Genomic DNA, 16,618 nt, shown 5'->3' with positions numbered 1-16,618 from the left:
TTATACTTAGGGTCCCATTAAAAATAATAAATTATTTTAATAAAACTATCTCCGAGTGGAATTTTCCAAAAATAAAAATTGGGTATTGGATAAAGAATGTGTCTAAGACTCCATACAAATTTTGAGATTTAGAGCACATCCGATGCTACCAGAAATCAACACTCCCTTTTAGTGAGGAATGTGCTCTAGCAATGCAACTTACTGAAGCATCACTCTATTATGTAACATCTCCTTCTATGCTGCTAATGTATGACATCTTGTCCACCAAGAGTTGTGCAAATGTTTCATCTGTACTAATTTTTGACCCTGCCACTATCAACACTCCATCTGTACTTCAACTCCCTCTCAATTCTGCATACATGCTGCTGCTGGCACTGCCATTCCCAATACTGCATCTACACTGCAATCTTCTCCAACTGCTACTGCTACTGCATTAATAATAGAAAATCATCCCAAATTACCGAACAAGTGTTCAGTATGATGCATCTCTTTGCTGGAGTTCTAACTGTTTCTAGTCTCTACGTTGACCCTCTGAAGCCTCTGAGTTGATACTGACTCTGGTCTGTGCCAACTACACTACTATCAACTCCAGCTCTATGCTTCTTAGTCTCAGGCGCTCCTAGCCACTACAACTATTAGTCTGACACTCCTTTTCACCAACTTACACTGGTCGATCCTGCTACTTCTGAATTGGGCTCCCGTAGGAAGGAATTGATCCGAGAGGTGGACTACTCAAGGATCTTTCCAAATTGCAGTCCTTTTGATTTACAGCTCTAAATCTCCCTACCTCCCTCTTGGAGATGCCTGGGCTGTCATAGCGAACTCCTCCTCGATCTTCACAACCACAACTTTCAGATCATGTGTCTCATAGTTTTCCTTATTTCTGAGAGGACATTGTGTTGTGTAGTGACCGAATTCACCACACCTGAAGCATTTGATCTTTGAAACATCTTTTTTTGTTCTTCTGCTGCTCTTGCTACCCATTGGATGAGAGGGATGCATTCTCTTCCTCCTCCTTAGGCTTCAACCCACTGCTGCTATTTCTTTCATGTTTACACTTGACCACGTCTCTCCTCAGCTCCTCTTGCTTAAGAGTTGCCCACATTCCATCTCAGTCTCACAAAGTTGCCATTCCCAGAATGCTCTGGAAAAAAACCTACCACTCCTTAGAAACTGAATTCAGGGACAGTCTTACCAACTCAGAACCTTGAGTTGTTGATCCCATAGTTGCCAGCTTATCTTGGGTCTCCTGAAGCTTAGTAAGGAATGAATGAATGCGTTCCCCCTCCTGCATCTGCATAGATCTCATCTTCTTCTCCAAGTAAATCTTTCGTTGTTTGGAAGACCCCTGATATAGAGTTGAAAAAGCATCCAACATCTCCTTGGAAGTGTCTCTGCTAGCGATGTGACAGACTATATGATCCTTCACTCCATCGAGGATCATTCTCTTGGTCTTTGCCATTTCTCCCTTGTACTTCTTGGGTGAATTTGGATCTATTGGCTGAGCTACCATGCTGTTGACATAGATCTTGAGAAAATGCTCATTCAGAAGGCATGAGATCCTTTCCTTCCATATTACGTAGTTGGTTGAACCATCCAATCGATCCTGATATCTCAATCCATTGGCTAGAATCTTTGCCAATCTAAAAAGTCAAATGATCTCCTCTCTCATGCCATTGCTTAGCCAATGAGAATTTGAATTCCTTGGCTAGGAATTATCTGAGGAAGAAATTCTCTCAAGTTCCTCTCTTCTTCCTTCGAATGTCTTTTTACCCAGCAACTGCCTGTAGAAAATTGCGTCCCACCAGAAACCCCTCTTTTCTGAAGCTTCTACGATGCTGCTCCCTCTGCCACTGACAAATTCAAATATGGAAATCCTACCTCTGTACTGAATCACTTAGAGAGAGATTTACCACGAAAATCTTGCCCTCTTGGCCTAAATGCGTGAGCCCTCTAGGGATTCGAATTGTTGTCTTTGCAAGAATTTCGAAATCCCTTCCTCCTTCAGTGCTGGGATCTTCCAAAATTGCTCTCTTGTTTTACCTACTACTCAGATACCATGTGAAACTTTGGATGCCCAAATTTCTACTATAGCAACTGATTATGTTTGTCATATTTGTTAATTACTGAAGAAAATTATTTATTGCTTCCTACAATAAACAACGAAACTAATACACTGCAGCCTTCACCATTTAAATAAAATGCAGAAACAAGAAATTGAACAAGAATGAAATACACAACACATCTACACAGTTAGTTTTGGACAAATGTCCTTGAAAAAACCCAGTGTAGGAAAACTGTTGCAGTAGCTGAGGGTTTTATTATTATGCAGTAGTAATTTCTAAATACAATCTCTGGATGCCCTCCTAGCTATCCAGTATAGAGAATATCACTAATAGAGAGATAAGTGATATTACCTCACACTATCACTGGAGATCTGATTGATCCAAGCCTTAAATGAATGGCCCCTGGCTACCTATACGTGGTGACTGCGTCAACTCAACATCACAGCCTCTAGGGATTGTGTTGTTGGGTTGTGTTATATTCTTTTCATGTAGTTAATAATGTGTTTGAAGGGCACCCGTAACGCCACTTTATGGGGTCCAGGGTAGCGCCCTGGAAAATTTTGGTTTTGGATCCTATGTTAGGTTGGGTGAACCCACCTATGGTTTTGCGCATGATTTTCGCACATGTTTTTTGGACATGATGGTTTTTGGTCCATGGTATTGGATGCTTCGGCATGTATAAATATGTATTGTAACATTGAAAGGAACATAATGAAAAATCAAGCTGGTAGTCCCGGTTTTGGGATCTAGGGGGAAATCTCTGTGTATATGTGTTTTATGTGTTATGATTTCTCATTGTTTATTTTCTGTGTTTTAGAATTTATATGCAGGTAATTTCTGTACAGGGTTAAAACCTATATTTGGTATCAAAGAAGTTTTGGCTTCAAGGGGATGCCTTTGTTGCTGAGGCGTTTCGCTCAGGCCTGTGGTAGACCCTGTTCAGTGGGAGATCTTTGAGATCAATTTTGGTGGTGAAAGAAGATGGCGAGAAGTGGAAAGATAGAGATCGATAAATTTAATGGTCAGAGTTTTGAGTTGTGGAAACTCAAGATGGAGGATCTGTTGGTGCATAAAGACCAGTGGATCGCGGTAGATCCGAGTACTAAACCAACGGGAGTGTCTGATGAAGAATGGAAGAAGTTGGATTGGAAGGCAAAGAGCACAATACGATTGTGTGTCTCAGATTCAGTATTGTTGAATGTATCAGGGGGAGCTATGGCAAAGGCTTTGTGGGACAAGTTAGGGACTTTGTACCAATCTAAGTCTCTAGTGAATAAACTATTCATGCGGAAAAAGCTGTATAAATCGAGGATGAAATATGGAGACTCGGTGACAGAGCATATGAATGCATTTAATACTGTGGTAAGTCAATTAGCATATGTTGATATTAAAATTCCAGATGAAGATAAGTGCATCAGTTTGTTGTGTTGTCTACCAAATTCGTGGGATAGTCTGGTTATTGCAATACGTAGCAATGCAACTGCCTTGCATTTTGATGAAATAGTCTCATCCTTGCTGACGGAGGAGATGAGATGGAAAAGTATGGAGAGCCAAAATGGTGATGCCTTGTCTGTACGAGGGCGGACCCAGAATAAAAACAAAAATAAGTCATCGAGTAGGAGACCTAAATCTAAAGGGAGATCTAAATCTCCAAGAAAACCTGTAAAGGTGTTGTGCTGGAAATGTGGAAAGGAAGGGCACTACAAAAGGGACTGTAAATCTAAAGCTCCTGACAAAGGAAAGGGATCTGATGAGGCTCCTTCTGTGGAGGCGAAAACCACCTCAGATGAAGGTGGGGATGTGTACCTGGCTTCTTCAAGTATGCATGTAGATCATGAGGCATGGTTGATTGACTCAGGTGCATCCTTTCACTTCACTCCCCATAGAGAGTGGTTCTGTGAGTATGAGAAATATGATGGTGGTGATGTCTTCTTGGGGGATGACAAGAAGGCTAGAATCGTTGGTCGCAAGAAAGTAAAGTTGAAATTGCAATGTGGAAGGGTTAGAATGCTTCTAGGTGTTCTACATATTCCTGCATTAGCCAGAAATCTGATTTCTATTATCAAGCTGGATGATGCAGGTGTAAAAACAGTGTTCGAGAAGGATACCTACAAGATGGTTCGGGGAGCACTGGTATTGATGCAGGGAGTTCGGATTGGAACTCTGTACAAGCTGCGAGGTAGCACTGTTATTGACGGGTGCAATAGTTTTGTGGTTCCTAAAAGTGGAGCAGAAAATCTAGTGGTCTCTGGAGAGAAGACCATGCTATGGCATCAAAGGCTTGGACATATTGGAGAAACTGGCCTTCAGATACTTCATGGTAAAGGTATGGTAGAAGGCATGAGTAATAGCTCTCTGGATTTTGATTTCTGTGAAAATTGTGTATATGGGAAGCAGAATCGGGTGAGTTTCCCCTCTGGTAGTAAGAGGGTGAAACAGATATTAGAGCTTGTGCACAGCGATGTGTTTAGACCTATGAAGGTTCCATCACTGGGTAATTCTGTGTACTGTGTATCATTTATAGATGACTTCTCAAGGAATACATGGATATATTTCCTTAAGAAGAAATCTGAAGTCTTTGGAAGGTTTAAAGAATTTAAGGCTCTCATGGAAAATCAGACAGAGAAGAAGATAAAGGTGTTGAGGACAGATAATGGTGGAGAGTTTTGCAGCAAAGAATTTGAAGAATTCTATAAGAAGTGTGGTATAGCATGGTAGAAGACTACTCCATATACACGTCAGCAAAATGGAGTTGCAGAAAGAATGAATAAGACATTGATGGAAAGGGCAAGAATCATGCTCAGTGGTGCTGGGTTAGGATAGGAATTCTGGGCCGAGGCGGTGGATACTACATGTTACTTGGTCAACAGGTCACCTTCATCAGCGTTGGAGGATAAGACTCCACAAGAGGTATGGACTGGTAAGAAACCCTCTCTTTCACATGTGAGGGTATTTGGATGTGATGCATATGTACATGTTCCAAAGGATAAACGAACCAAGTTGGATAGTAAATCTGAAAAGTGCATCTTTATTGGATATAAAGATGGTTTAAAGGGTTATAAGTTTTCGAACCCAGTAACAAGGAAGGTTATGTACAACTGAGATATGGTGTTTAGGGAGGTGAAAAATGTTATTAAACATGAAGTCCAACCAAAGGAATAGATTTTGAGCTAAAGGAGGAAGAATCAGACTCTACAACAATGGAAGAATCAGAAGTTGAAGAGCCAGAAACTCTCACTGTGAGAAGATCAGTTCGAGAAAGAAGGCAGGCAGAAAGGTATAGTCCATCTGCTTTCTGTTCAAATTTTTCTTTGTTTGTTACTGATTATTATCCCAAAACTGTGAAGGAAGCAGTGGATTCAGAGGATGGAAAACTTTGGAAAGAGGCCATGGTTGATGAAATGGCATCTTTGCAAAAAAACGAGGCTTGGGATCTGGTGGAGTTGCCGGCTGGAAGGAAACGCATTGGAAGCAAATGGGCGTTCAAAAAGAAGACAAATGCAAAAGGAAAAGTGGAGAAATACAAAGCTCGGTTGGTACCAAAAGGTTATTCCCAGGTGCTGGGAATTGATTTTGGTGATATTTTTTCTCATGTTGCCAAGGTAACTTCTATTAGATTAGTTTTATCTGTTGCTGCTACTTTTGATTTTAAGGTAGAATAGATGGATGTGAAGACAACATTTCTTCATGGGGATCTGGAAGAGGAAATCTACATGAAGCAACCTGAAGGCTTTGCGGTGAAGGGTAAGAAAGAACTGGTATGCATGTTAAAGAAGTATCTGTATGAGTTAAAATAGTCACCAAGGATGTGGTATTAGAAATTTGATACATTTATACAGGGACATGGTTTCACCAGAAGCAAAGCAGATCACTCTGTGTATTTTAAATTAATTGGTGACCGTGTTATTTATCTGGTCTTGTATGTGGATGATATGTTGCTGGTTGGAAATGACAAAGAAATTATCCAGGATTTGAAGACCCAATTGTCCTCCAAATTCGACATGAAAGATCTTGGTGCGGCAAACTATATTTTGGGAATGGAAATTAAAAGAGATCAGGCAAAGTGGAAGCTTTGGTTAAACCAGAGGAATTATGTTGAGACAGTATTGCATAGGTTTAATATGCAGGATAGTAAACTGGTGAGGGTTCCTATTCCTGTAGGTGTGAGGTTATCTGCTAAACAGTGTCCCAAGACACAAGAAGAGGAAGAGGACATCTCCCATGTTCCATATGCAAGTGTAGTCGATAGCCTGATGTATGCAATGGTTTGTACTAGACCAGACATTGCACATACAGTGGGAGTATTGAGCAGGTTTATGTCAAAACGAGGAAAGGAGGATTGGACAGCAGTGAAGCAGGTTTTCAAGTATTTTCATGGCACTAGTGATTATGGTCTGTGCTACCAAGGAAGACCAGGATCGAACAAAGTGTTAGATATTTGTGGCTTTGTTGATGCAGACTGGGCTAGAGATCTGGATGAGATAATTTCTACAAGTGGGTATGCGTTTGACCTATTTGGAGGAGTAGTCAGTTGGATGAGTAAGAAACAATCTGTAGTGGCACTATCAACTACAGACGTAGAATACATGGCAGCCACTCATGCAAGCAAGGAAGCAGTTTGGTTGCAGAGATTGTGTTCAAGTATGGGGTTACTACAGGAAGCTATAAGGATAGACTGTGACAGCCAAAGTGCAATTTTCTTGGCAAAGAACCCTGCATATCATTCAAAGACAAAGCACATTGATGTATAGTATCACTTTGTGAGGGATATGATAAAAGACAAAAAGGTGTTGCTAGTAAAGGTGGACACTTTGAAGAATACTGTAGATGCATTGACAAAATCTATGAGCTCTGAGAAGTTCCCTTGGTGTAGAGAGACAATGGGCATTTTAGGGCTAGGAAAATGACTAAGCTCTCTTGTGGCCCCCTGTGGAAAGAAAACAATAAGTGGGAGAATGTTGGGTTGTGTTATATTCTTTCCACGTAGTTAATAGGGGGTTTGAAGGGCACCCATAACCCCACTTTAGAAAATTTTGGTTTTGGACCCTGTGTTAAGTTGGGCGAACCCACCTATGGTTTTGTGCATGATTTTCACACATGTTTTTTGGACGTGATAGTTTTCAGTCCATGGTATTGGATTCTTCGGCATGTATAAATATGTATTGTAACATTGAAAGGAACATAATGAAAAATCAAGCTGGTAGTCCTGGTTTTTGGATCCAGGGGAAAATCTCTATGTATATGTGTTTTATGTGTTATGATCTCACATTGTTTATTTTCTATGTTTTAGAATTCGTATGCAGGTAATTTCTACACAGGGTTAAAACCTACATGTGTCACCCCTTCTGCTAATCGATTTTCTACCCAAGAACTTTGAATTTCACCTCTCGGTCTCACACCTCCGCTTTTGGCCTCTCGAACCAATTCCCCCAACAAATTTTTAGACATCCTCAAGGTTGTACGCTACCTCTACATCAACCTACAATGCCTCTACATGGCCCTGCATCAGCCTCTTCTGGCTCTGCACTGCCTCTCCCAGATCTCTCTATGCCTCCTCTGTTGAGTATTCCCGGATCAAGAGAATACTCCAATCGGAACTATCCATGCCCCTCACTACAATAGATTACTTCAAAATTATTTCCTGTAGTTTCTTTGCTTCAAAAAATCAATATTTTGATCTTCACTCGATGTGTTCTCCAGGTGTCCCTCAAGCCTCTTCTTATATCTTTATTTTGGACAACTAATGACCTAGATTAACATCTAATCAATTGCTTAGATCATTTTCTCTTGATCCTCGTCTTCTTCTAGAAGTTTCACCCATAGCTAGATTAATACCCTTTAATTATTTTATTTCCTAAGTTTAGACTTAGGGTCCCATTAAAATTAATTAATTATTTTAGTTAGACTGCCTCCAGGTGGAATTTCCAAAAACGATTTCTAGGTATTGGAGAATGCATGTGTCTAATCCTTCTTGCAAATTTTGAGACTTGGATAACATCCAATGCTACCATAAACTAACACAATGAGGGTGCTTCTGATATAGCCTGCTTAATACGGGAAAACACGTTCTTTTCCCTTTTATCCCATTTGTAGAATGTGTCTTTCTTTACCATCTCCTATATTGGTTTGATAATCTGGGCATAGACAGAGATTAACTTGTGAAGCAAATTGATCTTCCATAAGAAAGATAGCATGGATTTCTTATTCGCTAGGAAGGGAATATGTGTGATTGTCCTGACCCTATTCGAATCTACCTTAATCACACTCTTAGAAATGATGTGGCCCAAGAGATTACCCTTGGACACTGTGAAGATAATTTTCTTGGGATTTAAGGATATCCTGTACTTGCAACATTTCTCAAAAATATTCTTTAAATGGCATACGTGGTCAGACCTATGTTTGGAGAACGTTGTTACATCGTCAAGATAGACCTTTATGCTCTTCCCAATGAGTCTGTGGAAAGCGATCTTCATAACACATTGTAATGTTTATTAGCCCAAATGGCATTCATTCGAATGCGAATGTGCCCCACTTAGTTCTAAACTTGGTCTTAAGCCTGACAGGCTTTCCAACCAGAGCCTAGTTATATCCATAATATCCATCTAATAGAGAAAACATTTGAGACCCTGAAGACATCACACATCCATGTGAAGACATCATGGTACTACTGAACAAGTGGACAAATGCTTGTCACTCTTATGGTTTGCAACAAGTATCGATATTGACATATTTCAGATCCTTATCTGTTCCCTAGTTAATCCATTCATGTAACAATCTGGAACTATGGGATTTTGTACTGACAGTCCCCAAAAGCAATTATGCAGGTCATACAACTTTTCTAGTTATACCACACACTTAGGGATGAGGTTTCCTTTGCTTAAATTGGTTGCATCCTACAATTCTTTTTCGTGCTCATCCTCATCGATCGTTGCGTCTTTAAAGACATCAACGTTCACCATGAAGCAAAGTTTCTATTGGTCATCATAAAAAACACATAAATTAGTGATATTATCTAGGATGAAAGGCTTATAAAGAAATTCAATAGAAAAACCATCCTTCAATAGTGACATCCTAGCAACAATGTTTGATAATACATCCATAGCTGTGTTACACATTCTTGGAACAAAAACAATATTAAAAGCTTGGAAATGTGAAATAATATGCCATGCCACTTGTTGATAACTTCGAATATGAGGTGACACACAATGTATGGTGTTGTGTACCTGTCACACCACAATTTCTGAGTCATCTACCACTTTCAAGATGGCAACATTGAGATCAATGGCCTTTTGCAAGCCCAAGATGAGTGCCTTCTACTTTGCAGTGTTGTTCGTGCACTCAAATTACAAGCAGCTAGAGATCAAATGCTTTCTTTGCAATGGGTCTATTAAAACACAACCATCTTGAGAGCCCTCTTGTGTTTTGGAACCATCAAAATAAACAATCCAAACATCATATGTATAGGGCCTGTGAACTACACTAGTACTACTACAACTACTACTAACTTTAAAAAGTTCATTATCGCCAGTTGGACAAGAAATGAGATCCAACAACATATCTAGTGGAACTAAGGATGGTTGTGTAAAATAACACCCTAGTTGAGTTTCAAGGAAGCAATTGTGGAAAATTAATTATGCGAAATCCATTAGTTCAGTGTGTTTCATATATATCACTAATTGTACCTAGATATGATTATTTCTAATTATTAGTTTGTGGCAAAGTACCCTAATAGCCTGCTATACCATTCTCCACTCAACAACACTCCGTATGCTTTTGAAATATCTACAATCACTATGTTGATACATTAGTGGACTCGTCCATCAGATGATAAGTGGATGATGACATCTCTAAGTTCACCAATTGCATGGACATGAGTCCTGTCGAGATGAATATTCTATCCATCTATTTTGTCCCATTTAGCATTGATTTTCTTAATAACATATAATGGCTTTACGTTCACTAATGGACCAGAATCAACTAGGAAATTGTGTACATTGAAATTGAATATTTCGAAAGTTAACAAGAAAGGTGGGAAGACTATGTTTGCATCCATCGTAAGTGCATTAAGTACATGTTAGAGAGAACCGAGAGACTTATCAGATCCCTTGTCCAAAGAGGTAGCTTTACCTATAGAGGTCTGCTTTTTATAGCACCATTTACCACCTTTGGTATATTTTATGCCCTATGATATGGCTTAGGGCAACCCTTCCCTACTAGACTTGGTCCAAATTCTAAAAATCAATGTTTTAAATCCCATACGCGATTTTTCCTTGTATAAAGCATGTGTACACGTCGGTCAATCTATAACCAACCAATGTATATGTGTTAAAACATTAAAAATATATATAATATTCCTTAATTTAGGTGGAATTTACGAGTTTGACCTAATACTCACCTACTATAGCCCGTGGCCCAACTGTTTCCCAACTGAAAAAACTAATTTGGAGAAGGATAAATAAACCTCCATGGGAAGGCCTAAGGGGGGAGAAAATATTAGATGTTTATATTATAGTTGATTACATCCTTGATCAAGTCTGAAGAAATCCATGTGCCTTCTTCACTCCCAAGTCATAGGAAACCCCTATTTCCTTCTTGAGATGTCCATTATCCCTTCATGACATCCTTATGTATACCTATGAAGGAGGATTGTTGAGGCCTATGTAGGATGGATTCGGAGGACAGTTTCACTTGGAGCTGGTGGACGAATCAGGTTGCAGTTCTTCCATATTTTCTTTATCTTACATTAATAAAGAGGCGTTGTCTTGTTCCTAATAATTACAATCTTTATGCATTAATTTATGTCAACATTTTCTTATAAAATCTTATGTTAATGCTTTTTTTCTTATATTATTATATGACCTAACCTTGATATCATGAACATTCTTTCACTTATTTTTGGTGTATATACTTTGCCTTGAATGAATAGTAGGTCCTAAAGCCCAAGGAAGAAGCAAAGGGTTTGGACCCTACGGGAATGACCCCAAACGTAGGACCTTCGAGTAAAACCTTCTATACCAACCTTAACTATTTAAGTATTAGGACTGCCTATTTTTATGTCTCTTTATGTTGTATGCCCTCCATTCTATTGGGGTTCTCAAACCAAGACCCTAGGGTGATTCTACCCGTAATAGAATTAGCGACTCCACTAGGGAAAGCATTCTTGTTTTTCATAGATTGGGTTTTTTCTTCTTGATCAGGGCTTGCTTGATTGATTTCTTGCTCTTACAGTGTCTATGACCTATTTGCTTCCTGGGCATCAAGTTGATCTTTTGGATTAGGATTGGATTTTTTTTTCTTGATTGAGCTTTATATACACACTTCTTAGAGGATACAGTAGTGTATGAACACTAGTTTCTTCAAATAGACTCGCGTATAGGCGAGTTTCCTGTGTTTTAGTCACATATACGCGCTTATGTGTTTTTGCATAGTCACGTATACCTTATTTTGAATAGATTTTCAAAATATTTTGTCCAGTTAAGATTGTTTCCTGGTGATTTTTGCTATTTTCTGGTCATTCACTGTCAGTGAAGATCTGCTTTCTTTCCAGTTTTCAATTTCTAATATTCTTCTTATTGAAAAACCTAGTAAACATAGGTTTTTCTCTTTGAGTAAAGTTTCAGTTTGGGTTTCTGGTTCAATGCTTCTTGTAGAAGTTCTTGGTTGTTCTGAATTTGTGGAACAAGAAATTGCTCGGAGTTTTGTTTATAACCCAACTTTTAGATTTCTTTGCTTTGCTTACTCTTTTTTTTGGGTTGATCTATTTTGTTTTTCCTGGCTTTTGAGTGCCTCTTTGGCAATGTTGATAGTCTTTCTTGATGTTCTTTTAGTTTTTTGAATTCCTTTATACTGCTGTTTAGATCAATCTATGCAAGTTTGTAGTTCTTTGTCGTTTCAAGTTTCATTATATCAATCATGTACATAACTTACGAATTTTGGGACTCTTTATGCTTGTTTGTGGTCTTGGAATTTTAATAGTCTTTGTGTTCTCAAAAACTTCTTTGGGTTCTTTAAAAAGAAAAAGACAAAAACATAGTTCTTGCCTTTATTTTTCTTTTCAATTTTTGTTTTTGGTTTCTTCATTATTTTTGAGTAATTGTGAACTTTTTTCGATTGGTTTTGCTTGGTTTCGAAGGATGTTTATCATTGAATTTGTACCCTCCTTATAGTCAAGTTGGCCTATTGATATTCTAAGGTAACACATTTCCTTATTATATGAGAATTCATAAAATCTTGCACCGTCCTTATAGTTTGCGTTAAGTTAGTTTTCACTATAAGCATTTTAGTCTTTTTGCTAGATTTTGAGTGTGTGGAGTGTGTTTTCTGCAAAAAAAAAAAAAAAAAAAAAGGTTTATTCATAGAACCTTATAGAAATATATTTTCATCCAAGAAAAATAGTTGCATTTTCATATAGCTGAGTTTCTATTGATTTCTTTTGCATCAAAACACCATAGGTTTCACTCTCATTTTACCCGTGACCTAAAGAAGAACTTTTTAAATCAAACACTTAATTAAAAAGAACTAGAACATTTTTTGATTTGTCATTAATTACATCAACAAGTATAGCTCTTTAGGGCCTTGGAAAAGGTGAGTGGAGAGTTAACTCTCCAAGGCCACTGTTAAACATAGATGTTGAATTATGAGTGAAATCCAGTGTCGTTAGAAAGACCGGGAAAGCTCCATGACTAGGAGTCAAGCACAAGGGAGAGTGAAGAAAAATAAGTGAGATACCCCCTCTCCTACTTGTTGAATCTTGCCCCGAGATTGTTTTTCCCAACTTTTGATACAAGCTGGTATCCATAGTTTCTATTCCTATGGATCACATAGGTGGTTGTAGAGGGGAATCCCACGACACCTTAGGCAGACATTGTATCGTGTTTATTAGTACTTCTAGAGGGTATCCTTGCGAAGCTTGGGTACTTGCACTGGCAAAGGCTTTTGTTTGGAGGTCAGCGTAACTATTTTTGTCACCTTCGTTGGTAGGCCTGGGCTGTCATTATCCCATACTATCTTCAGAATGTACTTGATTTCTCTTTCTTGTATTTTGGCATCTGATCCTCATCACCTGGAGTGGAAATACTTGAAATTTGCTTGATTGAATGTATCTTTTAGGGACTTTGTTAGAGAGTGCTCTTTTCTCCTAGTTGTGTTATAGACATTTTTGTGCCTTACAGCATTGAGCATGAAATGTCCATAATCTAAGGGATCCAAAGTCCCTAAACATGTTGTTCCTACCCCTAAAGGAACAAGGCCAACAAATTACAGCTTCTCCCAGAAGTTTTCCACCAGAAACTACTCAAAATTGGTCAAAACTGGATCAGTGCACCCTCAACACAGAGGTTTTGACATTCAGCACAGGTTGTACACACGGGAATTGCGTTTCAGTGCACCTAAATACACTGTGAGGGTGCGCTGATCAGGAAAAGACAAGTGGCAGAGACAGTTTGCGAGGTGGATGATGATGGAATCTTCTAGAAACTTCTCATGGGACACTTGCCTCTCAAAATCGCCCAAGGATGAGTAAGAGATCAATGAGATCTCCAAGTGGCATCAAGAGCTATCAGAGAGAAGACACTAATCAAAAACCTAGAGCTGACTCACACCTCTACAAATATCTATATATAGATCTCTCATCCCAGAGATCCAGAGGTTGGAGGCTGGAATTTTGTTATTGCAAAGAATTGCTGTTGGTTTGAGATTGGAATCATTGGGTGCTTAATGCTTTGAAGGGGGTGAAGATAGGAATTCCATTTGCTGGGAAGGAGATGCTAGATTGGAGCCCTATGGGTTTTATCTCTTCCTGAACCTTGTTATTCATCAATAAAGCTATCTTGGTTTCTCCTATATGCTGATGTATTTTTGATGTATGAATGCATTAGTATGTTTAGTTTGTTTCTAATCCTAAACTAGTTATGAATGTGAATATTTGTCTTTGTGTAGTGTTCTTCTCTTGTCGCAAGTAGTTGTTCTTTTGTCGCAAGTAGCTGTTCTCTTGTCGCAAGTAGCTGTTCTCTTGTGATCTTACAGGAACCCGTTGAAGCTGGACAAGCAAGAAGGCAAGTAGCTATTCTCTTGTGATCTTGCATGAACCTGTTAAAGCTGGGCGAGTGAGAAGGCAAGTAGCTGTGAACTCCCAAAGAGAAGAGAGACCGGATCGAGGGACAAACGGAAGACACCGATAAGTCTATTGATCTCTCTTCTTTCACATTTCATAAAGGAAGAAACCAGAATAGCTGTCTCTGTTTGTTGCTAAGGCACTGTCACACCTTAGGTGGATAGGATCTTCCTGCATAGGCATTTTTCCCCACAACAAATTGGCGACTCCACTGGGGAGATCTGTTTAGTCATTTTATTTGTGTTTCCATCATTGTTTGTTTCATAGACTCAACAACAACAATCGAACTGCATCTGCTATTCTCAGATGCAAAGTAGACAGTTGCTGCTTTGATCCAATCACTGGATTTGTCTATGATCTGAACAATGGACTCACAAATGATTTGATGATCCTTTGTGATAGATATTAGTACTCCCTCAAAGCATCCCTTTGATTGTACCTTGTTTGTTGCTTTGATTTGGCCTGAAACTGTAGATTAAATAGCAATCTGTGACCCAGAACCCAGTGAGAAACTCTCGTTTCTCCTTCAGCGCGACCCCTGTGAAGAGGTTTTTCATTTCAACGCAGGTCCCGTGAAGGCTACCTGCACTGAATGTCAAAACCCCTGTGTTGAGGTTGCGCTGATCCAGTTAGGCCTTGTGCAGCTGGGGTTCTCTGCTCTGTTTTGCCTTGTTTTGATCTCTGATTTTTGCAGCCTGTAACCAGCATAGGTACCAGTCTGATAACTCCTTTTCTCTGCTTAAATTCCGCCTCCTTTTGTACAAAAAGACTGTGAGTGTTTTTATGTGTTTGTGGCGTCATTCACAATTTTCCTTTGCATGAGTGAAATAATCATCCTATAGCCTTTGATTCAGATCTGTTGATTGTGATCTTAGGAGAGAGTTCATTGGCTGTTTGCAGTTGATTATACATTTACTTTTGCTTTTGGTTTGAGTTTGTCTCTTTTAAGTGTCGAAACAAGTATTCATTTCGGAAATCGTTAAGTGTTGTAATCTCTTCTACCCTCTCTGATTTCGAAAAAGTAAACTTGTTTGTATTTGTCATTTAAAAGCAAAGTCAAAGTTGTACAAAAAGCTTTCTTTGTAGGCATCAATACTAAGAAAGCGGAAAAACAAACACCTGCATTGTTCATTTGCCTCTTGATAGTTTGCATGTTTGATTTAGGAAAAGTGCATTAGAGTGTGCTGATTGCTCTTTGAGAAAAGATGGTGTCTTTCTTTTCCCTTAGTAGTTGGGAACTCTCCAAGAGAAGAGGAGCCGGATCGAGGGACAAACGGAAGACACTGGTTAGTCCATCCATCTCTCTCTTCATTCTTAATTCATAAAGGAAGAATACTAGAATAGCTGTCTCAGTTTGTTGCTAAGGCACTGTCACACCTTAGGTGGATAGGATCGTCCTGCATAGGCATTTTTCCCCACAACAAATTGGCGACTCCATACGGGATTTTAAGTAACTTGCAAGTTGAACTAGGGGGCAAAACAGTAGGAATTGATGGAAACCTCGATTACAACATCCTACTGGGAAGGCCCTGGATATATGCCATGGCCGCAGTTGTGTCGACCTACTTCAGGAAGATTGTGTCGACCTACTTCAGGAGAGTTCCCAGCTACTTGCCTTCTCGCTCGCCTAGCTTCAAGAGGTTTCTGCAAGATCACAAGAAGAGAACACTACACAAGACAGATATTCACATTCATAACTAGTTTAGGATTAGAAATAAACTAAACATACTAATGCATTCATACATAAAAAATACATCAACATATAGGAGAAACCAAGATAGCTTTATTGATGAATAACAAGGTTCAGGAAGAGATACAACCCAGAGGGCTCCAATCCAGCATCTCCTTCCCAGCAAATGGAATTCCTATCTTCACCCCCTTCAAAGCATTAAGCACCCAATGATCCCAATCTCAAACCAACAACAATTCTTTGCAATAACAAAATTCCAGCCCCTAGATCTCATGGAGGAGAGATCCATATATAGATGTTTGGAGAGAGGATGAGTCAGCTTGAGATATGACTAGTGTCCTCTCCCTCTGTTAGTTCTTGATTCCAATTGGAGGTTCTTGCTTCCACTTGGATATTTGGAACCTCTTACTCATCACCAGTCGAATTCCCTGAGGCAAGTGTCATTTTGGAAGCTTCCTGGGTTTTGACACCTTGAGAAATGAGCCTGCCACATGTCCATTCTCGTTCAGCACAGGTAGCTAGTGTTCCCTTTGACATTCAACGCAGGTAGCCAGTGTTGGCTTTGACATTCAGCGCAAACAGCTAGTGTAGCCACTGAAATGATCCTGAATTGACTTGTTTTTGAGCAGTTTCTGGTGGAGAACTTCTGTGAATTGCTTCCAACCACCAAGCTAAATGCAATGAAGCTTGGGGGGCATGCACCTCGATTTGCATTGTTATGCTGGGGGCATGCAAACTTATCATGAGCAG

This window comes from Pinus tabuliformis, chromosome 5_2 (genome assembly GCF_031772625.1).
Source record: "Pinus tabuliformis cultivar Carrire ecotype Pingquan chromosome 5_2, CPIR1, whole genome shotgun sequence".
Taxonomy (NCBI): Eukaryota; Viridiplantae; Streptophyta; class Pinopsida; order Pinales; family Pinaceae; genus Pinus; species Pinus tabuliformis.
Note: the sequence above shows the minus strand (reverse complement) of the source record.